Consider the following 24810-nt stretch of genomic DNA (forward strand, 5'->3'; position numbering starts at 1 on the left):
CTGGCAGAGCATTGAAACCTGAAATTTTATGGTTGCTTTCACCGGGAAATGTGCCTCAGACATGAAACACTGAACTTTTTAAATTAACTTTTCATGAAAAGATCATGTCACTTTCTAAATTACAAGAGTGCAATAATAGGCAGAGTTTACTCTTCTGTGCGCTTATTGACTCAAAATGTTCCAGGCCATTAAATTATAATGATGACTAATGGGTCTCTCCTGTTTTAGTTCAAATCCATAGAGTTAACACAAGAAAATTGATTAGTGTGGGTATGCAGCATTTTCTCATATCTTTCTTTCCTGGACCTTGAAATGTGTGGTGTCAAATAATACAGGCTTGGCTGTAACCTGGTAGAATCTAGTACTATATGGTGCATAATAAATCAAATATCCAGATGGCTTTTGTCCAAATAAGTAGATAAATGAGTAGAAAAAAGATAGCATAAATTAAAAAGGTGGTATCGTACTTAAAACTATTAATTATAAAAGAATGTGGTGCAGGACTCTTTGGACTTAGTGTTAATGGTCATTCAAAATGCTATTGAAAACACTATCCATATATATGAAAAGCAAGCAGGATATCCACTTGATTATAATTTCCCTCAACACATGTTTGAGTTTAAATCCATGTTACCCAAATCTTTAATTTTCCAAGTCCTATTTGCTGTGCAAGTCTACTAAAAATAAAATTTACTGAGTTATAGCCAACCAAGCCGTACTCAGAGTAGGATATATTTGTGTAGAAATTTCCTTTGTGATCTTCTCTCTGTAATGTTGCACTCATCAAGTGATGAAAAGCACATATGAGTTGGGTCAGTGCTTTTTTTTTCTTGGGGGACGCAGGAGGACGCATACACCTAAACATTTTGTGAATCTTTGTACTTTTGTCCATTTACTGTATTTATTTCCCCCAATTTGAACTATAAAATGGTGATTTTCTTGAGTCTAAATGAGAGTACCCCTAAAAAAAACACTGAGTTGAGTCATACTCAGAGTTGCAAAAATCCTACCAGAAGAATATAGGTTCTTGCCTATCCACACATCAAAATATGACTCCATGAGTATCAAAATGTTGACAGATTTGCTCCATTCATTCCCTGCTTGTGGGTTGCTTTCAAGCATCTAGCTCATGGGTAGGCAAACTAAGGCCCGGGGGCCGGATCCGGCCCAATCACCTTCTAAATCTGGCCCACAGACGGTCTGGGAATCAGCATGTTTTTACACGTGTAGAATGTGTGCTTTTATTTAAAATGCATCTCTGGGTTATTTGTGGGGCATAGGAATTTGTTCATTTTTTTCTTCAAAATATAGTCCGGCCCCCCACAAGGTCTGAGGGACAGTGGACCGGCCCCCTGCTGAAAAAGTTTGCTGACCCCTGCATGTGTGGCCATTTCTAGAACCAGGTTCCCAAACTAGATTGATACTTTTTGCTTCCTTTAGAATTTCTCAGAATCTTCTCCTTCGCAGCCATCTTCCAATCCTTAAACATACTGTCAGACCCCCTACTGCCCTTATTTCCCAGGGAAAGTCCCAGATTTACAGAAGCCATCCCAGTTTCTGATTTGATCCTGGAACATCCTGCTTGTCCTTATAAAGGTAAAGGACCCCTGACAGTTAAGTCCAGTCACGAACGACTCTGGGGTTGCGACACTCATCTCGCTTTACTGGCCGAGGGAGCCAACGTTTGTCCGAAGACAGTATTTCCGGGTCATGTGGCTAGCATGACTAAGCCGCTTCTGGAAAAACCAGAGCAGTGCACTTCCCGCCGGAGTGGTACCTATTTATCTACTTGCACTTTGACGTGCTTTCGAACTGCTAGGTTAGCAGGAGCTGGGACCGAGCTACGGGAGCTCACCCTGTTGTGGGGATTCCAATTGCCGACCTTCTGATCGGCAAACCCTAGGCTCAGTGGTTTAGACCACAGCGCCACCCACATCCCCTTAGGATATCTCTATTTTCATAAGAGAAAAGCTGGAGGGTATGGGGTTATGCGACTCCCAAGCCAAGGAGATTAAGTAACTATACAACTATTAGAAAACATATGTATAGGGAAGTTTTAAAATACTTAATGTTTTATTATGTTTTTATATATGTTGGAAGCTGCCCAGAGTGGCTGGGACAACCCAGTTTGATGGGTGGGGTACAAGTAATAAAACTATTGTTACTATAGAATAGGATGCCCCTATTTTCACCTAAGAAATGTTGGAGGGTATGTTCTATGTTTCTGTGCTCCCCCCTTAAATAAAACCATTCTCGGGAATTAATTTATTAATGTCAGCAACATGCTTTCCATTTGTGAGTTTAGTGAAGCTTGTAAAATGTTGTTTTTATCGGGTTCCAGAGGTAGAAGATGACTTTCCTCCTCCTCCTTCTTTTTTTAAAAAAATCTGCCTCTGGTGATTGAGAGGCAAACCCAGGGGGATAAATCTTCTCAGCTTTAGATAAAAGAGAGGTTTGCTAAAGTGTGAGCAATGTTCCCGAAGTAATGAAGAGTGAAAATAATGGCATTGCAGGCCTTCTCTTGCTTTAGGAAGGAAGCCAAGTCAGCCACACACTCTTATCAAGTGTAACAAGATTAGTTTTTGCAGAGCAGTTGTTAAAATCCCTAGAAGCCCATACTGTACTAGCATCCTTCAGCAACACCAGTGCCTCCTATTTCTTCTCATGGATGAACATAACAAATCCTTATTTACAGCTTACCTGCTCTTGTGAAAACTTGTCTCTCGCCCCTTGCTAATAAGCCATTGTCTGTTTCAAAGTTTTGTCACACTATTTGGAGGGCTGTGTGTGTTGCAATAGACAGCCAGAGCTGGCCTTGGGTTGGAGAAGGGGCAAAATTTGATTCAGTTCTCATTTGAAAGTCTATCTACCTGATTCACACTGTCCGACACAATATGAGAACCAAAACAGAGTCCCTCATTGAAATTCATACTTCTCCGAATTTTGCAATGCAATTTTCCAGCCAAATAATATGTCTAAAATGCATCTGGTGGGGTAAGGTGTGCATAAAATTGTGTGTATTTGTGAAGCTAGAATTAAAAAATGCATTACATATGGAAAAATAGCTTTGCAAAAATGCATACATTAGGGGAAATGGCATGCAAACAGCTATAGATTTGGAGAAATTTGCACTGAAATTCTGACGAATTTCCATGAGGACTTTTTCTTTTTTAATGCTAACTGATGTGGAAATGTGGAGAAGTGAACTTAAGGTTGGAAAAAATATGAGAAACTGAGAGAAACCAGAATTGACAGAATCACCCGCCTTGGGCTTCCAGAAAGAGTAGACCTCAATTTTTACGAATGAATATAAATTGTTGTACAGTGGTACCCGCTTCAGGTTACAGACTCCACTAACCCAGAAATAGTGCTTCAGGTTAAGAACTTTGCTTCAGGATGAGAACCGAAATCATGCTCTGGGGGCACAGCGGCAGCAGGAGGCCCCATTAGCTAAAGTGGTGCTTCAGTTAAGAACAGTTTCAGGTTAAGAACAGACCTCCGGAACGAATTAAGTACTTAACCCGAGGTACCACTGTAGTATAAATTATAATTGAGGCCTAAATACACCTTGACAGTAACAACAACCAGGGTTCTCTTTTCCTGCTTATGGAAGTAAGGTAGCCCATCCTACAGTTAACTTTTCACTCAGCACCAAAGGCCAAATACACTTTGCTACTGTATGGAACTGTCCTGATAAGTTTTCCTATGCATCAAGTTGTTGTTGAGTTCTTGTTTTGCATCCTTCGAAATTTCTTAGATGTTCTGTCAAAAGCAGGAACCTCCAAAATTTGCCTTGAAATGGGCTTTAGACAAAATGTAGGGGTGACTAGGCTGCAATCCTGAGCACATTTGCTTTTTGTATCTTTTTAAATCAAACCCTACCCTTCCTCCCAAAGAAGTCCAGGGCAGCAAATGACAAGCAATAAAACAACTGAAACACCTTAAAAATGAGACATTTAAAAAAAACAATTCCAGGACAGGTGCAGACTGGGAGAGATCTCAACTTAAAAGACTTGCTGAAATAGGGAGGGCTTCAGCAGGTACCAGAGAGACAACAGTGATGGCGCCTATCTAATAGTCAAGGGGAGCGAATTCCAAAGGGTAGGTAAAAAGCTAAAGGGACGCCTGACCATTAAGTCCAGTTGTGGACGACTCGGGGGTTGCAGCGCTCATCTCACTTTACTGACCCAGGGAGCCGGTGTTCGTCCGCAGACAGTTTTTCCTGGTCATGTGGCCAGCATGACCAAGCCACTTCTGGCAAACCAGAGCAGCACACAGAAAAGTTGTTTACCCTCCCGCCAGAGCAGTACCTATTTATCTACTTGCACTTTGACCTGCTTTCGAACTGCTAGGTTGGCAGAAGCAGGGACCGAACAACAGGAGCTCACCCCATCGCAGGGATTCGAACCACCGACCTTCTGATCGGCAAGCCCTAGGCTCAGACCTCCATTGTGTGGAATAGACCTCCTGATAAGATGGCATCGTCAGAAGGCCCTCCCCTTCAGAATGCAGTGATTGCATAATGGGTGAGATGATATTTTATTCAACTCCTGAGGTGCATATGACTTTATACACCTTGAACTTAGCCCAATAGCTAATTGGTAACCAGTTATTTGGGAGTTGGCAACACAGAGCAGCTCTAACTAATGAAACTCTCTCTCTATATATAATCCTTCCAGTAGCACCTTAGAGACCAACTTCTTTAGCTACCTACCTGTAACTCTAACTAATGAGTAAATATGCATAGGGGTTGCACCAGGGCAGGCCCAAGATATTTTGGCACCTGAGGCGAACCACAAAATGGCACCCATCAGAAACAAGGGGAAAGAAAGATCTATATTGGGATCTGCTGCCCCTGTGGATCTTGCCACCTGAGGTGGTTCCTTCACTTTGCCTCATGGGTGGCCTGGTTCTGGGTTGCACTAACACACAATATCACTAGTAATATAGAAACTCTGTTTGCTTCCTTCAAACTTCCTAATAATCGTCCTCAGAGCAGGAATCTGCAAATTCACATAAGAAATGTGGCTTTAAGTGATCTTCATTTGCACAGGATGTGAGGATGGCTACTAGTGTAAATTGCATTTTTTAAAAAACTTGAGACAAATTCATAGAAGAACGCTGTACGCCATGATAGGGATGTCAGTCAATCAAAGACATATTAGCCTTGAGCACTTCCATATTCAAAGGAAACACATTCCTGAATACCACATGTTATGGACAAAAATCAGAATGTTGTCATTTTGGGACATTATTGCAGTCAAACCAACAATTCATTCTTTCCCCGGTTGGCACATGAAGGGGCTAAGGCTCACAGAACTTTCTTGTAAAATTGGCTAGAGAGGACTCTGAGATCACTACCTTTGTCTATCTTGACAGGAAGCTGTAACACTACATCCTTCTTTTCTTCCTGCCTAGACAGCCTCCTCTTTCTCCACAGTGCTTCCAAGATGCCCACACGTGCAGAGTTCAGACACCGTTCTTGAATTAACATCTTGTACTTTTGTAACTTACACAGTAGTTATAAACCTGTCTTTCATTTTGCTCCTGTAACTTGTGGGAATGTTCTGGGGTGCAGGAGAGGATATATTGACTAATTATATCCTTATCCAACTTGTGCTAACAAGTTCCCAAAATATCAGCAGAGTTTATAAACATTCCCCTTTAAGTTCGCAACGGTAACATGTGCACAGGTTCGCTAGAACCTCTATAATAATTACCCTGGTAATTTCCCCTTTTGTTCCCTCTTAAAATACAAGACACGACACAGTCTTCATAAAAGTATAAAAGAGTTTACTCACGTTCTGTTCACAATATGATCCCAGAAGGCAGACAGCTTAAAAAGGTTACATACATTCAGAATCTATCTTGTAGCAAGATAGTCCTTATCTCCTCTCTTGGCTGGGAGCCAAGAGAACATCCTTAGATGTTTCCTCATCGAAGGAAGATGGCAGAGAGAGAGAGTGGCTGCCTGCCCTGTGCTTTTGTCATTACCTGCACAGGTGAGGCCGCACCCACCTCTGGTCACATGCGGAGGAAGTCCGTCCCCAGGACGTTTACCTGCTTGCTGGACTGACATCCCTCCCCATGTTCTAACATGTATACTCTAGGAATGTTGTCATTGACTGCTCCTGCGTTTTACATCCCACATAACTGACGCTTCAAGACCAAGATTATGTGAGTAAATACTACTTTTATTACTTCACAAAACAACGTGTGTATGATTGTTGTTTTTAAGGGGGTAATGCTAGGAAAATCCAATCTGCTTCAAAGCATCCTGGATTATTGTTTCTAGAAGGTTAAATCAACCTTGCATTAGCTTCCAAATTTAAGCTGCAAAGGATGGTACCATTAAAGCTATGGCATGCAACTGTACTACTTTTGGTTCTCTAGATTTAATCATTCATAAAGAATATACATTCATTGAATGCTTGTTATATTACAGTCACTTGAGTGACTGAGAAGACCGAGGTTAGACTCTTGCTTCATGAGCAATTTTGCACAAATCCCAGTTGTCCTTATCTCTTAAAGGTTAACCTGTACCCCACAAATTGCAATCTCAAACACATTTGCCTTAAGTGAAATCAATGGTATACAAATGAATGACGTCCCCTGGAGTTATAACTTGCTGGTTACTTACACTTTTGCCTGTCAAAAACTCATCTGAGGAGCCTACATTTTAGTCAGATCTGTGGCTAGTTTCATGGTATTGTTATGAGAATTATAAGGTCTAAGATATAAAATAAATGTTCATAAATGTACCAGACAAACACATACATAAATATATGAACCACAGGTCTGAAACAGTACAGAAAAACAGTCCTGAAACCATTTTGACTCTCCCAAATTGACCTCAAATGTTTCTCTGCAAGGAGGAAGGAAATGGGAAAGCATCCCCATTGTCTCTTTGCTCAGAAATCCTGTCTTAAGGGCGTATCTGTGTGTGAATAGGGTGAGCCTGTGACCTAGATTCAGGAACTGAGTATTTACCATCACAAAAGAATGGCCAGGATGCCCAGCTAAAAGCAATCAGTGACCATTATTGGGTATCTTGGCAGACAGGTTTTCCGCTGTAGACCGCCCCTTCAGTGATGTATGTATGATGTATTGGGGGTTGGCTTTGAGCTACAGGGTGGCAATTTCAAAAGTCTATATAAGAGCTTGCACACCAATGTTCTCGGTTCCTCCTCCCTCCCTGTGTGGGGTGAGTGGGGGACTCTGTTGCAACAGTTTAATAAAGATCAGGCTTACTAGATCAGGCTTACTATTTGCTTCTCAATATTCTCTGGTTGGCCTCTGTTATTTTCTCCTACCGATAGAGAACCTATATAAGGATTCTATATGGGCTCTTGGGAACCCCATAAGGGAAAAGGAGAAGTTTTTTCCTTATAATAGTATGAAAAATAATGAGAAATTATAGCCCTAGCATTCAACCAGTACAGCTTCCTTCTAGTACCCATTGACAGGCTGCTCAAATCTTTCCCTTGCCTCATAAAATGGAAACAATGCTCATTTAACTATTTTGCAAAGCCATCCAGGCATACAAATGAAAGGGACACATCTTATGAACTGTTTCCCTCTATTCTGGGATAGTAGGCCAGATCTTACCCTACCCCAAGCTGTGCTGTCTGGTCCCTGGAAGTCCTTCCAAAATTCAGTCCAAGTACAATAAAATGTTTGGTCACAGTATCGATCTTCCCAAGCTGTTAGAGAGATAGGCATATGGAAAGATTGATAGATAGCGTCCGTAACCCTTTAAGGTCACTTGCATCTTTTCCGGATTTTGGACATAATATTTATATAGTACAGTGATGGCGAACCTTTTATAGACCGAGTGCCCAAACTGCAACCCAAAACCCACTTATTTATCGCAAAGTGCCAACACGGCAATTTAACCTGAATACTGAGGTTTTAGTTTAGAAAACAACAACTCATACATAAACATATTTTGTCTTAAAAGAAAAACACAGTAACAGAGCTTTCGATGATGCAAACAACTTGTAAAAGTTTGCATTAGGTCCAGTCATGGCCGACTCTAGGGTTGTGGCACTCATCTCGCTTTATTGGCCGAGGGAGCTGGCGTATAGCTTCCGGGTCATGTGGCCAGCATGACTAAGCCGCTTCTGGCGAACCAGAGCAGCGCACGGAAACACGGTTTACCTTCCCGCTGGAGCGGTACCTATTTATCTACTTACACTTTGATGTGCTTTCGAACTGCTAGGTTGGCAGGAGCAGGGACCGAGCAACAGGAGCTCACCCCGTCGCAGGGATTCGAACTGCCGACCTTCTGATCGGCAAGTCCTAGGCTCTGTGGTTTAACCCACAGTGCCACACGCGTCCCTTAAAAGTTTGCATTAAGATGATCCAAACTAAGTAAGGAAAACAAACCCAAGTGCCTTTGTTGACTTAAAATTATTTGGCAGAGAATTCGATACTTTAAGGATTCCCCGCTTTTAAGCTCCAGCCCGAGCAAGCAAGCGTTTTCGGCATGGCCCTCTGAGCACATGCAGAGCGGTGCCCCCCTCCCATCGTGTCACCATTTCCTGAAAGGGCCCTGGGGGCTGCCCCATATGCTAGCCCTGCTCCCTCGCCCAGCCCCGACCGGTCTCTATGCAGGGTGTCCGGCATGGCCGGAGGGTGTGTAAAGCCTCAACCTCACAGCAGGAGAAGGAAGGCAGCTACTCAGAACTCTCAGCAGCCCATCAATGTGGCAGCACGCCTCTGAGCACATGCAAAGTGCTGTGTTCTCCTCACCCACAGCAGAGGCTTCCCAAGGGAAAACACATACCCTGGGGGTTGTGGCTCTGTTTTGCACACACACCCCCATCCGACGCGCTTCTACTCGGACACAAGTCCCAGGATCCAAACCCAGCTTCTGAAAACAACATGAGCGCTTGCTTGGGGATAATGTCATGTACCCAAATGGGATCAATGCCCTCCCTGGCCACGAGTGTGCCTTCTCGGTTTGGGCATCCCTCGCTGAGCGGCTGAGCAAAAGGAGCCCTAAAGGCACTGAAGCAGATGAGCCAGTTTGGGGATTTTGGCTCTTTCCTATCCTGCTTGTGCAGCATCTGAAACTGAGAGCCCATCATAATAATTACAACCCGCTCACACAAAATACTAATTGCCACAATATCCTCAGCACAAATGGGTGCAATGAACTCGGGCCAAAGAATAGCTGCGACCCCCCCTTTTGGAGAGAATCGGTGCCCTGAGGGGCATCGCATCCCGCTCCTGCCGCACTGCTTCCTGCGCCAACCCACCACGCACATGGTGCTCCAGCTGCCCAAGTTGAGTTGAGGACTCAATGCACCGCCCTCGCCTTCTGCCAGCTCTGTGCTGGGATGACAGCGTGCATGCCCACAGAGAGGGCTCTGAGTGTCCCCTCTGGCACGCATGCCATGGGTTCGCCACCACTGATATAGTACTGATATAGCACCACTGATATAGTTGCCAGGTCAAGAACATCCCAGACCAGGTCCTGGTGATGTCCTTAAGTATAGCATTTTAAGCATTAACCACAGTATAACACATGAAAAGACAGGGCAGAGGACCTTGCAACCTATGTTTATTGTGAACTGCTCAAGTCGATGGTGCAGTTGCCAGGCAGTATTGCATTCATTTAATTTCCTTCTCACCTCACTATCTAATATATACCACCAACACTTAGGCCAATATATAATTTGTTTATCTTTAAGGTGCCATGAGACATTCTTTTTTGTTCAGAAAAAAGAAAAGCCAAGGCATTTAAGAGTTACTAGGAAAACATAACATTAACATCAACATAGATAAATGTTTGCACTGTAACTAGGAAACTCATGTAATAGTCACCACATCCAAATGCACCCTTAATTAGAATCAGTCCCATCTAGCTCTTCCTCCACATCACTGTGTCTTCAGACCAAAAACTGAAAATATGGGGACTATTAACCAAACAAGCACATCTCTATCTCTCAGGATCTTCTGCCCTGGCAGAGGCAGGAATGCTTATACTCAGTAAGAGGCATTAATTAACCCAGCTGCTCATCCAATTCTCCAAGAATGTTAGCATTATTTAGCAAGACTCTCTCTCTCTCTCTCTGTATAAACCAAAAAATGGTAATTACTGCAGTCAATGGCTGTACCACTGGTGCTTGATTTGAATGTTACAAACCTTCACTTTAATATAAGTTAAATTACTGAAGTTTCTGGCTAAGAGGGTGTGTGTGCGTGTCTTTTTGGAATTGAACAATATACCCCATTGGAAGTCCTTATTTCATGTTTTGAGCATTGTAACCTTGGTTGTATCGACACTGCCAATGAATTCCCCCTCCCCCCAATGGATGGGTGATGCTGAATAACAAGTGATGATGCTGTATGACCCACTGTGTCAGAAGCACAACTGGGGTAGGGAGGGTAATGTAGCAGCATGAAGACTCCTCACCCCCCCGTCCCACCTAAAATAAGGTAGGCTCCAAATTTGTGTGCATTTACTCATTTTAGATGGATGGAAAATTGAAGGAACTGATTCTTTGCAATATGTGTGTGTGTATTTCTATTGGGGGGCATTTTGATAAAGGTTTCCTCTAGGATTGTAACAACATACCATTGTTTCTGAAGATGATTGCACACATGCATTCTGCGCACACACTAGCCAAAGCCCTAGATATTGACCTAAATCAGGCATCCCCAACCTGTGGCCCTCCAGATGTTTTGGCCTACAACTCCCATGATCCCCAGCTAACAGGACCAGTGGTCAGGGATGATGGGAATTGTAGTCCAAAACATCTGGAGGGCCAAAGGTTGGGGATGCCTGACCTAAATGCTTGACGTATAGCGTAGGTGGGTTGTTATATCAGGCAGTGTTCCTCAAACCTAACAGTGGGGGGGGGGACACTTCTTTCTAAATTAAAAGAGGGAGCACATTTCACCTTTGACAGATGAAAACGTTTACTTTTGAGCGTGCATATGAGTAAGGATAACCTCTTTCTCCTTTCCCTGCCAAGAGCTGCTTTCCCCTATGTTTCTGCATATATTGGACAATTGAAAAGAGCCAAATACAGAGCAGCGACTCATTGCTACTGTTTCCCCAAGTGCAGTGATGGGTGTTTATAGGAATGAATGGCAACTGCTTTACTGAAGTGAAGGCAAGGGGTTAACCAGGGGCACAACTGGGGTAGAGCTAAACCTGTTCCGTACTGCTCTTAGCACCAGAGATTGAGAATCATTCCTGCCCCTAGCTGCATCCATGGTTCTGTTCCTTAGTCATACTAAAGCATGACATTGCTCAGAACTGATATAGCTAGATAAACCACAATGTACTCCTCCTGCAGATAGACTAGAAACATGCAACTGCTGTAATTTTGCATGCCACAAAAAAATTTCCCCAGTTTCCCAGAGGTTGCATTACCCTACTTCAAAAAGAGGAAAGGAAAAAAGATAAAGAATTTTGAGATGGCAGAAATAATTGGTAAAGTCAGTTTTAAGTATGATTCTCCTTTTATATTAGTTATGTAGGCATTTTATGTGAAATGGTTTTAACTGATTGCGTTATTATATTTTTGTTGTATTTTATTTTGCTGTAAACCACTATTATTTGGCTATTGTGGAATAGGGTGGTATAAGAATATTATTTATGTGAAATGGTTTTAACTGATTGCGTTATTATATTTTGTTGTATTTTATTTTGCTGTACACTATTATTTGGCTGTTGTGGAATAGGGTGGTATAAGAATATTATTTATGTGAAATGGTTTTAACTGATTGCGTTATTATATTTTGTTGTATTTTATTTTGCTGTAAACCACTGTTATTTGGCTATTGTGGAAAAGGGTGGTATAAGAATATTAAGAGGTAGACAAATGCAGAACAGATAAAAGAGAGGGATTCTTAGCCCCCTCCCGCAATTTTCCATCTAGAGCTGACAAAACTAATGCTTCGTTTACTCACACAAACACTTCCTTCAAAATGATGTTACTGGATGATTCTAGTGACTAGTCTGATCTACTGAATATAATCATCTGATTGAAGACTGATCCAAATGGAAACAGCTTCCTAAATAATTAAGTCTACCCTGAATTCAGTGGTGGGGAAAGTCAGTCTAATGAAGGGATGCTTGTTCACATCAGGGCTCAAAGGAGAGCAGGGCAGAAATTGGCGACTTTTCGAATCATGTGTGTCTAGGTTTGCTTTTTTGTTTGCCTTCTGCAGCGAGAGAGCTTCACTGTCCTCATATGCTTGTTTGTGCATCTCCAATTTTAGATTTTTTTTACTTGGAGCTCTGGCATTTCATCAGTGAACACCCGGAGCACGAAACACTGTTTCACTAAGCATATGCTGGAGTGGTAATAAAAGACTACAGGAAATTAGAATCTCTTTTTTCCCCAAGCTACATTAAGATTCTCAGATAAAATTGTTCAGGTTCCCTACTTGGTCTATGGAATTATAATAGCTATGCAACTCAGCTAGCAACTGAGCATAAGATGACTGTCCCTTCAGTAAATGTATATTGGTGCAATTTACACATATTGTATTCTCAAGGCAAGGCATTTCCCTGGCATATTATGCTCCAGGGACCATTTTTCTCCCATATTAAGAATGTGCTGGACGTGGTGCACCTGATACCTTTCCTAAACTCAGATTATTCTCTGGAAATCATACCAGAGTGTGCTCTTGCCTACAAGATTCCTATTTCAGTTTTATTGTTCAGTCCATTATGACTTATTTTAGAAGAGCAACCATTTGTCACACTGTGAAGAATGGGTGCAAGAAATTCTATTAAATCACAGGAGATTCTTCCAAACAATATATCAGGACATCTTCTCCCAAAACTTGTGAACTACTCTGCTTTCTCTGGATGTCCAAAGGCTCACTTATTGCAGAGGGATCACAGAACTAAATGGCTGGGGGTTGGGGTGGGGCTTACTAGAAGTCATCAAAAGCAGCCTACATCAGGACTCAAGAGGCTTTCTCAAACACACTTGCCATAGATCTGTCCACATGATCTAGAGTGCAATGCACCCCAAGCAGCGAGCAGCTGAGAATGCTGTATACACAGCAGATCATTGCATGCGATGTGCAGCCATATCCCATTCATGTTTACTCAGAAGAAAGTCTCAAAGAGCTCAGTGGGAATTATTCCAAACTATGTGTGCATCATAGGGACACGGGTGGTGCTGTGGGTTAAACCACAGAGCCTAGGGCTTGCCGATCAGAAGGTTGGCGGTTTGAATCCCCGTGACGGGGTGAGCTCCCGTTGCTCGGTCCCTGCTCCTGCCAACCTCGCAGTTCGAAAGCACGTCAAAGTGCAAGTAGATCAATAGGTACCACTCCAGCGGGAAGGTGAACGGCATTTCCGTGCGCTGCTCTGGTTCACCAGAAGCGGCTTAGTCATACTGGCCACATGACCCGGAAACTGTACGCCGGCTCCCTCGGCCAGTAAAGTGAGATGAGCGTCACAACCCTAGAGTTGGCCACGACTGGACCTAATGGTCAGGGGTCCCTTTACCTTTACTAGGTGTGCATCATAAACCAAGCCACAAAAATCAACAACCAAGCCATCTGGGTTGCTTGCAAATATAAGCAGGGGGGAAATACCTTTTGCAAATGAGTGCCCTTAATACTCAAAGAGCATAATAGGCCTTTGGTGCATAGAATAAAGCAGAACATAGGACACAGCATTTTACCAAGTCAGTATTGTCGAAACTTGCCAGCAGCTACTTTCCAGAGTTTCAGGAAGACGTCTCTCCCAGCTTGAACCAAGGACCTTTTGCATGCAGAAAGCATTTGCTCCACCTTTAAGCAATGGTCCTTCTCTTTTCTTTTGGGTTTACTAAAAAGGAAGTTACGTACTGGGATGCAAGGAAAACATGCTGACTAAGAGAGGAAGCTATCACCTGGGAAGAATCGAATTCTAAGTCTGAGAGAACAAGAGATTGAGAGAACAATAGGCTTGCCTTTCTCCCCATCCCCCACCCAGTGCCAGATTTATGTATAATCTAAACAAGCTATAGCTTAGGGCCCCACTTTCCTGGGGGTCCCAAAATTATTTAAAGGGAAAAAAGACTGGATGCACATTTCCAAAATATAAGATAAAAACAAATAAAATAAAACCTACGTACAGCTACCGAGTTGTATGTTGTGTAGGCTCCCTATGATGTAAGTAATGGGCCCCGCCTGCTAGCTTGCACCCTAAAATATCAGTGGCTTGCTCATTTCTATATATAGGGTGCCTACATTCTGCATGTGCAAATGGCTTTAGATACCTATTAGGTCCATAAATTACCATATAGCATATATTCAACACAAAAAACAGTGACAATTTGATGTTGACAAAGGACAGCTGGACATATAAATGGCCCCATTACCTTCAGTAGCTTAGGGCCTCATCAAACCTAAATCCGGCCCTGCCCCCACCCCTCCAGCTGCAACAAAGAGATAATAAACACCAGCCTGCCTCACCCAAGTCATGTCCCATTGGGGCCCTGAGATTTGAAGGCAATAATTTTTCTTGATGTGCTGCTGTTTGAAGGCAATAATGTCAGTGATGGAGGAGAAAACCTTGCTAGCCCCAAAGCATGGCCTCAACTGAAAGCATCATGTGAAATGCTACACAATCAAGGAACATTCTGTACCCACACACTTCCATACATACACCAAGTAGGACAAGAAGCAGGAATGCAGGTGGGAACAATAGAAGACATCTGCAATGATTGAGAGGTTAAAAATCAAACAAGTCCCTTCCAACCCACGGCTGGCAAGCCAACAGGGATTCTACTTGAGGAAACCCAGTTCTCCTTACATTGAGCTGAGGTGCAACTGAAGCCCTGCCAACCTGTGTCATTAAGACAGAAACATAGAACAAAGCGGTGACCACAGTGTCCATATCAACAATGAAGAGAATTCTCGATTTGTGTCTTTCAGCTCTCAGAAAGCCTGGGAGGTTCAGACACGGACTGTACCCTCTGAAAGATGCTTAGGGGTGTAGTTTGCAAAGCCCACCATATACAAAGGGCAGGGTTCTGACCACATCTGATTATCCTCAGAGAGCATCATTTTTACTTACCGAGTGACTGAATCAAGTGGTGCTAAGTATTAGGTATGAATGCTAAAAGATAATTTTATAGACATGAAAAGAAATTTAAGATGTCCGTTTTTCGCTGAGAATACTGCAATTGTTACTATGACATACAGAAACAAACTAAAAATGAGAAGGCCTTCAAGTTTTAGTTGTAAAAATAATTTAATGTCTCAAAAAGTGAGGCAGTGGACCTTCCTGACTCCACCTCCCATTTAAATCCCCCCCCCCAATGAAATCTGAAATTATGTCACCCATAATCTGCCTCTTATGAACTTTACACAGCCAACTAAACATTCTGAAGTCCCCCATATTTAACCCTCCCCCACCCAAATAAGCCACAATGGGTTTTGCTTCCATAACTCTAGCATGACTTGTGATTCTAGCTACAGCAGAGCAAATCCCACACACCCTCCAGTGGAGCTCTTGTCTGGGTAAACATACACAGAACTGGGCTGCATGGCATTTTATAGAAATCCAACACAATCACTTTCTCCTCCAGACTGGAAGTCATTCCTATGCATATGTACTCAAAAATAAGTCTTAGTAGGTTCAGTTGGGTTTCCACCCTGTTCTAAATGGTATCAGTGTCTATATTGACTTGCTGAGGTCTTTAGCTCTTTTTTTTGTGTTTTGCTTTCACACACACACTTTCCTACAGGCTCATCTTGTCTCTCTCATATGCAGAGAGAGAAAGAAAGAAAGAAAGAAAGAAAGAAAGAAAGAAAGAAAGAAGAAAGAAAGTTCTGCTTAATGCTTAAGCCTCATAATTGAAAGAGCCCATTTGATTATATTGCAAAATGGTCACCCAATGAAGGGAGTTTCATTTTATGGTGCAGTCAACTGAAAATAAAAAGAAATGTCTTGAGATAGCTCTGTGATGGAGTCACTCACCAAAGGATGCAATTTAACACTTAATGGCATTTGCACAGGAAAGGTAGCAAAAGGCTATTGCCTAGGCTGCTCCTCTCACCTATTTAAAAGCCCATCACTCTGTGACTGTTGCAAAACAAGCCTACAAAAACCATGGTCAGTGTCTCTTCTTCTGGTGCACCTTCTGCTCTACCTTCTCCTTTTTGTCCATATTCCACCCAGTTTCCCATCCCTCTTGCCCCTGAAGCAAACACAAGAGGAGAAATGTCTCCTACCCAATTAGCCTTCAGGAAACCTCTTCCTTTAACAAACTTGCATAAAGGGCTCCTAGCCACAGAAAGCACCTTGGCAGGAAAGTATATGAAGATAAGCAAGCTCTTGGGCTTCTCTGCATAAATTAGAAAACTTAACTGGGCAGTGTGATTCTCAAGTAGGAAAAGTGACAAAACACCAGCAGAGCCCATTCGGTGTTCCCCTGATGGGAGCAGAAGCTTAGTGCTGGAGTCAGCAGTGGACTCAAACCATCTGAGATTTCTGGAGTCTGCTACCATCTGGCTGCAAAAGTGAGACACGCCTCAGTGAGAATTCCCTAATACCTGTCGTGGTGGGAAGAAACAATGCTCCAGACTTCACACACACATACACACACTACCAGAAAGAGAGACTTGCAGTGTCTATTTAAAGAACATTTGGGAACCCTGTGTGCTCCCTATTCTTGACCCTATTCTTTGACATTTTCAAAGCTGTGGTCTTTCAATTATACTCTCTCAACAGTCCTGTGTTATTATTCCAATTTGTGTTGAGATGTTGGGGAAAGAAGGAAGGAAGGTAAGTAAGTTTGGTTTAAGCTTACGCCTCATAATTCCAATGCAGGAATCTCAGCTAAAGCATCCATAACAGATAGCCATCCAAGGAAGGAGAATTCACAAGCTCCCATGGAAGAACGTTTCACCGTCAAACAGCTCCTACTGTCAAAAAGTATTTCCTGATGTTAAGTCAGAAACTCCTTTCATGGGGTAGAACAGGGGAGCATTTGGGGGACCTGGTTCAGCCTCTACATATTTCCAATTTGGGGTCTTTCTAGGCATGAACAGACCAGCAGAGAGCTATTACACATAAGAGATTTCATATCACCTCAGATTCAGTGCTTACAGTGCATGCATTCATATGCCGATGGCACCATGCGAGTAGCCCCCCAAGGGTAATTGGGTGATGGATACCAAATTAATGGTGTTGGAACTTCAGGGAAGGGATTTACTGAACTCCTTGTTCCTCTGCCTGTGTATTCCTGTCCTGTGTAACTTCTATTAGAGCATGAATGCAGAGGATAAGGTAAAGGGACCCCTGACCATTAGGTCCAGTCGTGACCGACTCGGGGGTTGCGGCACTCATCTCGCTTTATTGGCCGAGGGAGCTGGCGTACAGCTTCCGGGTCATGTGGCCAGCATGACTAAGCCACTTCTGGTGAAACAGAGCAGCACACAGAAATGCTGTTTACCTTCCCGCTGGAGTGGTACCTATTTATCTACTTGCACTTTGTGCTTTCGAATTGCTAGGTTGGCAGGAGCAGGGACCGAGCAACAAGAGCTCACCCCATCGTGGAGATTCGAACCGCCGACCTTTTGATCGGCAAGCCCTAGGCTCTGTGGTTTAACCCACAGCGCCACCCGCTGTATGTGACAATTGAGAAAGGACCACCAAAGCAACATTTCACCAAATTAAACCATTGGTCCACCCAACTCAGGATTTTCTTCACTGACTGACAACTTCAGGGTTGCCCAGCTCTTATATGGATGGACCTGGGACCCTTTGCATGGAAAGCAGAGGTTCTACCCTTGAGCTACAGTCCTCATTGCACGCCAGTGTGCATGAAACCACATGGTGAAGTGGTCAACCTCCAGTGTCTTACCATATGGCTGATGATTTGGTGCAGATGTCCTTGATGCCTGGCAAAGCATTACAGGACCAACAATAGACAACGTGCTATAGATGCATCTCACTTCGTTCTAAAGAGGTGTCCAGATTCACATACATGTAGGTGGGCATGGGACACCATGCGCAAAACCACCCACATCCAAATCTTATCACATCCTACTCAATCCATCCTGGCCTTTCGTTTTGGCCATAGTCAGTTCCTCGTGCACTCTGCAATTCCCCGAAACTAGGAAATGAACAGAACCACGGCTGCCATACCTTGCGATGAAAGGGAAAAGTCACCATATTCTGAGCTGCATTTTAATGAAGGCTGGCAGCGCAAGCAGGAGGAAAGCCACACAAGAAATGTGCACCCTCTTGTACTTTGCATACTGATCTGTGCAAGCCTGCCTAGTCCCCCTGTCGAGCCCATACTGAAAACTTGCACCGAAGAGTCATCAAAGCTAGGACTGGAACAGAGGTGATCATCATAATCTTGGTCCATTAAAAAAAGAGGTGGGGGGGGGGAGAGAGAAGAGAGACTACATCCGTTTTGCTGTCTGGAGATCATGCCCCTTAAGGGAGAATTATTCCTCCAACCCCACAATATTATTGAGCTGTGCCACCTCTTTAAAAATCAAATCACACAAGCAAAAAATGTCACAGGCTGCTGAATGAGCCTTTAGGATTTTATCTCCCCCCCCCCCCCGTTCCCCACATCTTTCCTGATTGGTGTGGCATTCCTAGCGGTGCCTCCCCACCCCCGGTAAATAGTATTGAACAAGAAACAACACATTAAGGCTGATGGAGATTTTCGCCCGTGAAGCATGCCGCTTGCTCGCTCGCTGCCTGCAAATGCCCATTAAGACACCATTAATTGCATTGATTTATTTGCAAGCGATGCGCAGAAGGATGTTTGCTCGCCTCCCCTGCAAAGCCTGGCAGCCTCCGCTGCCCACCCCCGCCGTTTTACACCCAAACTCGACCCCCTGTTGCCATCTCTCGTCACTGTCACCAAGTTCTTTTCACTGACACTGGGAGCACCTCAGCACCCACCTTCTCTCTCCTTCACCCTCCTTGCACCAAATTGCACCCCCCCCTTCCCCACGATGACTCCAAACCCAGTTCACCTTCGGGTAGCCTGTTAGGAGAGTCAGACGACGCGGAATCCCTTACCTATAGCTGGCTCGCCCGCGTCTGGCGTCCTCTGAAGCGCATCTATCTGATGATGCTCAAAGTTTCCGGATCCCCATGAGTTGAGCTAGCTCGGCTGCAGCTGCTGCGAGCTCGGCTGCAGCTCCGCGGAAGTGCAATGGACTAGCTCTGCTTGGGGATCGGGCTAATTGCACAAGTTCTGTCGGAAGAGGGTGGAAGGGGAAGGCCAGAGTTGGCAAGGAGGCAGAGAAAAAGAGAGAGAGGGATCTTCTTCTCTTGGTGAGGCTGGAGACTCTGCTGCAAAAAAACCACGCACCGCCCGCCTGAGCAAGGTGACTCGTCTTCCCTCGCTCCAGCTGGTGGCAGAACAGCTGGGAAGGACACGCGGAAGGGGGTGGGCGGAAGGGAGGGGGGCTTTACTCCGGTTTAATTAAACCGGAGCAACTCCTGCCAACCGGATCTTCTCTTCGAGATCAGAGGGGAAAACGTCCACGCTTTATAACCTCCCCCCTTAAAGTGTCCTTAGGTCCCTTCACTCCACGGATGGATTAAAGTGGAATAATTCATCCACGCGCATCGCTGTCCTAAAGAAGATTAGCTTTGGTCTGTCTGGTCCAATATTCTGTCCCCAGTCGTGGGTCAGAGAAGTGTCGTAGGAGACTGACAGGAAGGAGGGCATGATGAGGGCAATGGCTTTCGTTTTATCCCAAGGATCTGATCGTCAAAGGTAGTTCTGGGATTCCGACGAGGAACCCCTAAATTCCAGGACGCAGGTGAGGCTAACCTGAGGCCCTGAGGATGTATTGAACTCAAGGCCACCCCATCCCCTCAAGCCAGTGTGGTTAATGGCCAGAGGTGATGGAATCTGGAGTCCATCTGGAAGGTCCGAAGGTTTCACACAAGTTTCTGCTGGAGAACTCCAAGCGTTAGGTATTCCGATGACAAGTAGTAGTTCTGAGGGTTAGACTAATGAGCAAGCGCGTCCACCTGTAGTGGTCGTGAGAGTGCATCTTAACGACCACCACAGCCTGCCGCAGAACGGGGAGGGGGGGCACACGCTCATATGCCATTCACTGGGAGGGACATTTGCCCCCTTTGCTCTCCCTAATGGTCGCTTGCGAGTACAGAACTGGCAGGAATGATAATGTATTTATAGACTGCTTTGGAGAGTCTTCATGCTTTTTTATATACTGTACTAAAGAAAAGGTAAAGGTAAAGGACCCCTGACAATTATTCACAAAAACAGCAACAGCAAGAACCCCGCAAGATGGGCCAGCATTAGACAGATGAGGGGCCGAAAGCTTGCCTAAGGGCCCACCTGGCAGATTGGACTTAAGGTGTGCACTTAAAAAATTCCAAAATGGGAATGCAACCAACACGTGTTTGCAGACAGACGTCTGGCAGACACGCTTTTCGGGGAGTGAGAGTTGTCTGCAGCTGCTCCCTGCTGGACGGACCCCCAAATGACAAACCCAAGTCCGCTGCCAGGTAATGTGTGCAAAGCATCCTTGGCCTGTGTCGGCTGCCCTAGCCCCGAAATTTACTCGGCACTGGTATGCATATATTGTATATAGCCCAGCGCATATTAATGCAATGAAGTGTGTGAGAGAGACAGACAGACAGGCAGACAACAGGAAAAGTTACGCTCATCTGTCTTCTCCGGCCCCTGCAATTCCTCGCGCAGTTTATTTTTTTACAAATAAACTCTACACAAATAATAACGCAGGAGAGAGAGAGAGACTTGCAAGAAGATGTGAGCTCCGGAAGAGAGATCCCCGACCAGACAATCAGACTTCCTCAGCGTTTTGGAACCCTAGCTCAATGAAATAGCATCTGCCTTGCATGCCCAGGGTGAAATGCAGCAACGGTCTGATTCCCTACCGGGAAGCTGTTGGGGGGCCGGGGGGGCGGGCGGGGGTGGATTCGGAACCCAAATGCGACTCTCGATTTCACAATTCCAAAAGCACCACCTTGAAAGGTCCCTTAAGGAAGCCCACCTCCTAGTCGAATCTGGTGGGGAATCTTCCCCCTTTCTTGGACTGAGGGACTGGTTGAGCCCAGCCCTTCCTCTCCCCCAAATACTTCTTTAAGACCCCTCCCAGAAAATCTGGAAGAGGGCAGAATCTCCCACAAAGACCAAGTGGCGCCAGAGAGACACCCCAACGCGAAAGCTGTGAGATATGGGTGAGATCTTCTCTCCCATCAACCCTCCGAATAGGATGCCCACCAAGGGCAACGATGCCACCCCTCTCTGGATCTTCCACCGCAAGCCCCGACAAGTTAGCCCCTAGAAACCCAGGTGTTTGACATGTCGCGAAACCAATAGTGCGAATGACACATCGAGCTAGGGGTGCCTTTGGGGGAGACGTGAGAGTCCCGTGTGTCTCAAGTGAGCGAGTCAAGGCGCGATCAGAACCCGGAGCTTACAAACAAGGATCTGGTGTGTGTGCCTGTCATCTGCGGCACCAGAGAAAGGCAAGAGAGCACCCGCTCCCCATCCGTTTCAGCCTCCCAACATAATTTTCTTCCAGAAATGTTACATGTGGGGTGCAATTTGCCTCGCCCAGAAATGCACTCCCCAACACACAGTGCACCCCCTAACTCGTCATTTTCTCTCTGCTGTGTCTGCGTGAGGGAAGGGGTTAATAGAGGAATGGAATATCCATAGCATCAACAGGGGTTAAAAGCAGCAGAGCGACAGATTTGTTTAAGCTTCCCCTCTCTCTCCCTCCACCAATAATAAAATAAATTTAAAAAGTCACAGACAATAGCTCATCAAACTGGCGATCGCTAAACATTGTGGGGAGGAATTGATGGAGGCTTCCTTAAATCTGGCGTGCGTAAAAGGCGAGGCACTCACCGGGTGGAATTTCAGGAGGCGAGGTGTCTGGGCAGCAAGCGGTTCCACGAGGCGAGCGCGCATCCCATGGTAGTTCCAGAGGTTTGGATGCGCTTCAGAACGGCGGTGATGGACAGCGATGGGCGGCGTGGCGTGGGGGTGTCCACAGCGGGACGGTGGCATCCGCCAGAGCTTCCTTAGCGGCGCTGAGAGAGACGGAGAGCCAAGTAACAACGAACCACCGGGCAAGCGGTGTGCCGGACGGACGCGTGCGTGCGTGCCACAGAGCCCAGGAAACAATGAATGGATGTGAAAATAAAAAAAATAAATAAAGGGAGACCGGGCAAATGCAAAGGAAGAGTTGTGGGGGGGCAGGCGGGCGGGCTCTCAGAGTCAGAGAAGCGGAGATTTTAAAGCTGATCCTTTAAGGCAAAAAGTAGGTGGACGAGATTATATTCATCCAAAGAAACGGAGACGGAGAGAGGCTGGCTCTGTGCGTAAAAACCACAGCAACCCAAGACCGAGTGAGCCAGGTGGTGCTGGAGAAGAAGCGAGGCGCAGAGAGAACTACAGGAGGAGGCTGGTCTCATCCTGATAGATATAGCGGCGGAGCTGATTTAGGGAGCTGGAGGGGAGGATCTAATGCGATTCGGGAGGAGGAGGGCGGGGGGGAGATCGGGTGGGCAGGAAGAAAAGACTCTCTCTCTCCCTCGCTTTTGAAGGGCTTGGCACATCAGCCCCGCCACCTTCTTCCCAGGTTGCTAAAGAAACTCTCTCCAGAGACTCAGTGCAAATCTCTGCCCTTCCCTTCGGTTATATATAGTAACCGCGTAAGGCTACTTCTCTCAATAATTTTGCCCTAACAATCGCAACACGCCGGGAGGGAAACTCCCGTGAAACCAACCGGGAAAGGCGCTGAGGAAACCAGCCAGCTGCCTGATCTTTCCGGGTTTGTTTTAATTTTGCAAGGAGCTGGAAGAGGGATGCTAAAGAGACGGCTGGGGAAGGGAGGCAGTAGTTCTCTGAGCCAACGCGTATAACCCAGTTTGCAAGACTCGCCGTGGGGATGTTATAATGGCACAGGCTCGTACCAAAAGAGGGTTCAGAGGATGGCCCTGGGTTTGTCTCTGTGGGACGGGAGAAGCTGGTATCGCCTCCCTCTGGCTCGGCGATCTTGCAAACCAGAGGGCGGGGAGAGCAGCTTCTCTCCCTCCAGCCAGTCTCTCCACACGCACGTGATGTCTCGGCTCAGAAATCCAGGATGCGTGCGCGCGTGCATTTTTGCTACGCGCGAATTTGAGCAACATGCATGAAACTGGCCAGAGGGATCGCTCGCTTTCTCTTTCGCAGGGAAGAGTCTACGCTTGTCTCGGCGCTAGTCTCCCTCTCTCAACCCCGCCTGGCTTTCTAATGTCGAAGAAGGGAGGGGGGCACCTTTCCTTTGATTTCTTGCATCCCCATTGCACGCATGTTGACTCGGAAGTGAAAATCCCAGAGATGTCAGCGGGATTGACTCCAGAATAGTTTCAGAAACACTTGAGGGGGAGCCATTGGGTGGAAGAAAGAAGGTGCAAGCAGCTTACCCCAGCAAGGCAACCAGAAAAGAAAAGTAATCCTGATAAATGATCTAATTTTCTAATGCTAAGAGAAAACGGATCGTCTATTAATCTACTTGCCCTTCGCCATAAGAACAACACAGTGCTTGAGTCAGTGGGACACCCCGCAAACAAAACAAAAAAAGACCCCCCCCCATCATCCTTACCTATTTTAGCTTGAATATTAAGGGATGTGGGAAAGAATACTTATTGCAGAGCTCTCTCCTACCAGTTTTCCACCTGTTCTTGTATTAGTGTTGAACGGAGCCAAGCGGTGACACCGGATTGCTCTTTTGCATTGCTAAGGAAGCCACCGCTTTAGAAACCTGATACTTTTGCAGCCTGACACCGGCTTCCCCGAGGCTTCTCACAGTGGAAGGGTAATTTGCACTTAACAGTGTAAACCGCTGCCTCGCAGAGTGCTTTTCTCTTCAGGTATTTGCCTTCTGCTCTAACGTGGTGCCCGTTGCCATGCCTTGTGCTCCCTGCATTTCCAGAATGCATAATTTGCAGCAAAGGAGAGACCATGCTTTCCCCTACCCCAATTATTTCATCCAAGTCTGTTTGTCTTTTCAAATCGCACTGGGAGATCTGCGAGCGCACCACACCTTGCTCTGTGATTTTCATTCTGCCACAAGAAATTTGTTTTCAGTAGGGCTGATCCATTCCCTCCCCTTCCTTTTTTGAGCTTCTTATGAACTGCTGGAGAGTTTCAGTCCTCCATGAAGGCTGAAATGGCCTCCCCAGTTTTGGTGCAACTGTGAATTCATATTTGGTATTATTTTAATATCTGAGAAAGCAATGGGCTTGGCCTCTCCTACTTCTCTATTAGTTTCATGACTCCTTTCTACCACAATATAAAATAGCAATAGATATCAAGTGATATTCACTGCTGGGAAATGTCACACCTACCCCAAATATTCAACTAGTTTTCAATGTTACATCCCATAGTGGCATACACATGCGGTTAATATTCAAGAACAGAGTCATCAACAGTAAAAGGTAAAGGTAAAGGGACCCCTGACCATTAGGTCCAGTCATGGCCGACTTTGGGGTTGTGGCGCTCATCCCGCTTTATTGGCTGAGAGAGCCAGCGTACAGCTTCCGGGTCATGTGGCCAGCATGACTAAGCCACTTCTGGCCAACTAGAGCAGCACATGGAAACACCGTTTACCTTCTTTTACCTATTTATCTACTTGCACCGTCGCAGGGATTCGAACCACCGACCTTCTGATCAGCAAGTCCCAGGTTCTGTGGTTTAACCCACAGCGCCACCCACATCCCTTTAAATGTAGCTTGCTTTAAATGTGCAAATGCCTTTACTCCTCTCAGAAGTCTTCATGTACAACTGAAAGGATTGCATTCAATTGTACAGAATT

The 24810-nt window shown here is 45.2% G+C and overlaps 1 protein-coding gene across 2 annotated transcripts in view; it reads right to left on the reverse strand.

The window, feature by feature from the left end:
- Positions 1-23036, reverse strand: part of BRINP3 (BMP/retinoic acid inducible neural specific 3) — a 258191-nt gene extending 235155 nt beyond the window's left edge. Inside the window, exon 1 of one of the 2 annotated variants that reach the window (XM_028732515.2) lies at positions 21858-23036. The gene's annotated coding sequence lies outside the window, so the exon portion shown is untranslated. Of the gene's footprint in view, positions 1-19018; positions 19623-21857 lie in introns of those variants that run through there. The other variant, XM_028732517.2, reaches the window with a different exon arrangement.
- Between the last annotated feature and the right edge of the window lie 1774 nt (positions 23037-24810).

The sequence above is a fragment of the Podarcis muralis genome, chromosome 5 (assembly GCF_964188315.1).
Source record: "Podarcis muralis chromosome 5, rPodMur119.hap1.1, whole genome shotgun sequence".
Lineage (NCBI taxonomy): Eukaryota > Metazoa > Chordata > Lepidosauria > Squamata > Lacertidae > Podarcis > Podarcis muralis.